This window comes from Phalaenopsis equestris, unplaced genomic scaffold (assembly GCF_001263595.1).
Source record: "Phalaenopsis equestris unplaced genomic scaffold, ASM126359v1 Scaffold000752, whole genome shotgun sequence".
In the NCBI taxonomy this organism is placed as follows: domain Eukaryota; kingdom Viridiplantae; phylum Streptophyta; class Magnoliopsida; order Asparagales; family Orchidaceae; genus Phalaenopsis; species Phalaenopsis equestris.
This window is the reverse complement of record NW_018165192.1, coordinates 85818-91208: the sequence shown is the minus strand read 5'-3', so window position 1 is coordinate 91208 and position 5391 is coordinate 85818. Positions and strand designations below refer to the sequence as shown.

The 5391-nt window shown below is 32.4% G+C and overlaps 1 non-coding gene across 1 annotated transcript; it reads right to left on the bottom strand.

Moving 5' to 3' along the window:
* Positions 1–588: 588 nt before the first annotated feature.
* TRNAL-UAG lies at positions 589–668 on the bottom strand. The gene has a single exon. It is a non-coding gene; the product is annotated as a tRNA-Leu (tRNA).
* Positions 669–5391: the final 4723 nt, after the last annotated feature.

Sequence of the window (5391 nt, the reverse complement as noted above, 5' to 3'; positions counted from 1 at the left end):
ACACTTAATCACGTCACGCCCTCATCACGGATCGGCTCCACTGAGGGTCTCACTGGACCATGGAGAGTCCACACACCTGGCAAGCAGTAATATGCTCTAATATCACTTATCACTTCCCAAAAGAGCTCTTAGGAATGATGACAGCCCAGAACTTAAATACTATTTTTCGGTCCTACACCAACCATGGGTTCCACTGGACCATGGAGAGTCGGCACACCTAACATATAATAATCTACTTTGATACTACTTATTACCTTCAAAAGAGGCTTAGGGGTGGTGGGCAACCCAAGACTTAAATATTGATTTTCAGCCCTACACCTAACCAATGTGGGACTTTTTGTCAAACTCGCTTGTGTTCAGCTCTTTCGCACCCCTAAAAATAACGTCTTAAAAATATTTAACAAGATTAAGTGAAAACTGAAAATTCGTTTAAATGACTAAAATGTTGCAGTTTGCACCCAAAATGTTGGAATAATACAATTGAATATGATTAATTATATCTTAATGAATAAAAATTAACAAATTATTAAATAATGCTTGTGTTAGAAGGTTAAAATTGTAATTAACTAATATTAAAAAAAAAATAACTGACAGCTGTGGGATTTGAACCCACGCCCTTTCGGACCAGAGCCTAAATCTGGCGCCTTAGACCACTCGGCCAAACTGTCACATTGTGTTATATGTTTACACATTATATAATCAATTGTAAAGATAGTTAAGTATTATTTTTTAAAAATAATTAAGTAAATACAATGCATTAGATTTCTATCAAATTAAAATTTAGATGACGGATGTGTCAAATGACTATAACACCCATATATTATTTATTAACTAACACACATCATTGATTAGTAGTAATATTCCTCAATGGTTATCAACTAACATAGATTTATATGAGATCATTGCCAATTATTGAGTGATGACAATAGACTAATACATGTAAATGATGATCATTGATCTTCTATGGAAATCAGCAATCATTGCTATCCACCACCAATCATTCAGCGACAAACACTCAATTGCATTAATGATTATTAATCAACATCAATGCCCGTCATCTTACTTTAATACATGTTTTTAATCGTTAACATATGCTAGCCATCAATAGAAATTGATGCAATCTCCCCATGGAGCTTGTGAATCAATGTCAAAGCCCTTTGTCGCTCATCACCAATTATTAACATTAAGTACTGACCAATGCTTTTTGTTCACCAACATTGTCCATTATCATCCATTGCATGACACCAGCCTTTATTAGCATCAATAAACCCAAAAGATAAACATTTAACAACAATTAATGATTGATGTTCATTTTCCCAGTTGATCAATCTCGCATCTTTTTAAGAGACAACCATGCAACTGGCCACCGATGTGCAATGCTCGTTTTCATGTTATCTTACTTTACCCTGTTATTAGATTAGCAACCAAATTGATCATCTACTATCACCCTGCTTTAATTGATATGCATTGAAGATTATATGGTTTCTAGCAATTACAAATGCATGAAATCAATCAATCATCACCATTTGACGCACATCTTTTTAATTGCCCGATCTTTCGTTGTATTCAAAGAGTAAATAATCACTGTCGATCATTGCCTCTTATCAACTATCGATATGTATCTTTCATTGATCAATTTTTAATGTATTTAAATTCGTTGATGACTAAAGGCAACTTATCGGTCATCCTACCTTCACTCCAATCAAGAATAACAAAATCATACCCCTCGCATAGCCTGACTCGCAGTGTTCAACATCAATCATCACATAATGTTATGCTAATAAATAATGCACATCATTTAGTATAAATTGAACTCAATTGTTTACCTTTCTATCAGAAGAATGACCAAGCAAGTCCTTATTCTTAATGTTTCGTGGCAATCATTGTTATACAAATCTCATTAATCTAACATATGATAAAAAAACAATGCTCGATAAGCTTCTTCTTGATCACCTTATCTTTATTGTTATTCGGAGAATGACTACATCAATCATTCACGATAACCTAACCATTCATATTCCCATCAGCCATCATTTGAGCACGTTAAAAATCAGTAAAAGATATTCACCATGCATCGACTTCTAATGCTCATCATTTCATTACTCGATGTCCACTCTTTTCGATGAACTGATAATATAAACATATACAACCACCCAATTTCTAGTATTTCTTTATCAATCATTGCATGATATCTTCTATAGATTAACTTGTAATATCTTCCAACCACTGACGACCAATATTCATCCTTATGGCAACCAAGTTTCTCCTCCTAACAACGCTTATACATATGGATGTAAGTGAACCAAATTGACTCGTGAGCCAACTCGTGCTCGGCTCAATAAGTGAGCTCAAGCTTAACTCGGTTACACCCCTATGACATATACAACCATAAGTAGTTTTTACTTATTTGATGCATATTTTATATTATTGAATCATCCAAACACTTCTAAACTTCTAAGTGGTGCTCATTTATTTCTTATTAACTTTTTATAAAATCAAAACATATGCATGGATAGGTTTTTTAATAATCTTTTAATTATCTTTCATGCAAAAAAAAAAAATATTATAAAAAAGCCTTGTTGAAATAGAAAATTAATACAATCTTCTTACTTTGACAAACTTATATGATTTAATTTCTAATGAGAACTGTCATGCAATTAATTAGTTCAAATAGATATAATAAGAATGTGAAAGACAGAATGAGAGTTCTAACAAAATTAGTTCAATAACTTCTATGGTCCTTCATATTCTAAAAAAAATTATGAATAATATTTATAAAAATTGATACACTGCTATAATATTTTGATTTTTTTTTTAATATTTTGACCTTGGTAATCTCATTATTTATGGCTTTTATTTCATGTGATAAAATATATTTGTCAATATAATTAAATTATTATGTAATACCTATAAATTATAATCTGAATACGTATATATAAAAATTTTACTTATTAATTAATTATTAAGGCATAGAGTCATAATCTAGAGATAGAGGGTCTGTTTGGGATAATTTTTTTTTGTAAAATCATTTGCTTTGAGAATTGATTTCTTGTTACTTCCTAACAATTTTGGGAAATTATTTTTCGTCAATTTGACCTATTAAAGTACACTGTGTTACGATTTGCTATCCTCTAGAATGTGATGGAGTCTTCTAGAGTCTCTTGAATTGCTCTCTACATTCTTATTTTCTCTAAAATCTTTCATCTCATGCTTGTCTTGCCACTTTCTAGTGGATATATATATATATATATGCCTCCCAGCAACTTTCTAATAAATTACTTTATCCACCCTAAATGTAACATGAATTTAAGGGCCCGTTTGGGGCAGCTTATAAGTGCGGGAATGTTTTTGAAAACGTCGCGGTACCATTTGAATTGAGTTTTTTGTCTGCTAATCCGAAAACGTGGTTCCATTTTTACACTAATCGTAGGCCGCGGGTTGACCCCCGCGGTCGACTTGCGGGCCGCATTTCAGGATAAATTGTTTATCCTGAAAAGCACAAGATGCCCCAAACGCACCCTAAATTTGAGGGCTATTGATGTTTTCAATGGGCTCATGGTTAAAAATTAAAACTTTCGTGGTTAAAGGAATAAAAGCATCTCAATTTCATCAAGTTTTTCTTTCAATTATTAATTCATTTCATTTTATCATTGATGTACCTATAAATCCTAAGTTATAAATATTTAATACTTTCAAAATATGAAGGTAATAGCATTATAAGGTTCATATACTTTAATTATTATATATTTTATCTTTTATAGTAACATATTCCAATACAATTTTTTTTTTTTAAATCGATCATAACTGTCCCAAGCCGGAATGAAAGAACTTGATGACTTGCTGTACAATGAATTAATTAAAAAAGGAATTCTTAATTCAGATGAAAAGCAAAGTGTAGCGCACTGTTCCAAATGTTCCACACAACATATTCATGTACAAATACTGAAGGATTCACATAAATACCACTCACTTCTTATGTATTTACATATCTATCATCTAAGCTTAATTTTTTTTTTCAAAATGTCACCTTACCTAGAAGTGAAAAGGTGCTATAAAAAAGGTATTTTTGGGTGGTATAAATGTAAAAAAACTAAGTTAAATATGTAAATATATAAGAAGAAATGACACCATACAAATAAAGACAGAACAACGAGAAAGCAACCCATATGCAATGAGGACAACTATACAGAGACTCCATTCGTGGATATTACAGCCTTATTTCATAAGAGTGCCGCATCGCTTAATGAAACACACCCCAGAATACCTGCAAATTTTTAATTTAGGATACATGTATAACTTCTGAAACTAAGTCTTCTCTCTTCATTTCAATATTAGATGCAGCCTCTCATAAAATTAGGAAAAATATTTCATTTCGAGGTGTTTGGCTACAGCCCAGTTTTACTTTTACATCAAATAAGATTTATCAAATAAACCCTGTGCGATGGAGACGGAGCTCACGAGCGACAACAGAATAAATCACTTAAATCCACCCCCAATCAGATTTTGTAAATCCAGATTTACACCTTAGAAAAGACGGAATGAGAGAGAGAGAGAAGGAACGTGAGAAAATTTGATTTGACGAAGCATTGGATATAATTTTCATTTTTTTTTTTTTCGTGTTTAGCTAGATTTAGCATAAATTCATGTCTGAATCCTATTAGAACAGCTACCGAACACCGTTAGGATGGATTTTATAGTCATTGGATTATAATATTGTGGTTATTGCATTTATATCAAAATAAAGCTAATAATAGTTAAATTGACCTTACCTTATGAGTGTCATATATTAACAGGTGATCTTATGCAACACTCAATAAAATGGGATATTGATAAATCAATATGGTACCAAATTTACATGACGATGGGGTAGGACTGGTAGTGATACTACAACTAATAAACAACTTTACTCATTAGTTGTGGGGAATAGTAGCTCTAGAGGATTCGAAAATTTGATACAAAATATAGAGATGTCATCATCGCTTTTCTAGGCCGCTAAATTTAATCCACAAACCATCGCCAAATTATTGCCCTCAATCCAACTGTCAAAGTTTCAATCTAACCTTATAGTATTATGATGTCAAGAGCTACAATATGGCATGTCGGATTTGTTGGTCAGCGACATTGTTGGAGAAAACCACCGTCGGAGCAATTCTATCAGTTTCCCTAGCCTAGCCAAGTAGACTGAGTCAACCTAGGAAGAGAGCATTGAATCGATTCTCAATCAAGGGAGAAGATGATCTGTTCCATCTGCTATTTAAGAGAATGAGGAATAGTTCCAAATAATCCACATAAAAGATAGAATAGCCTCTAGATGTCAATTAACTAAGGTTTTCAAAGGCCAGAAAAAATCACCAATAAGCAACTTAATTATATTAGCAACACCAACGACAT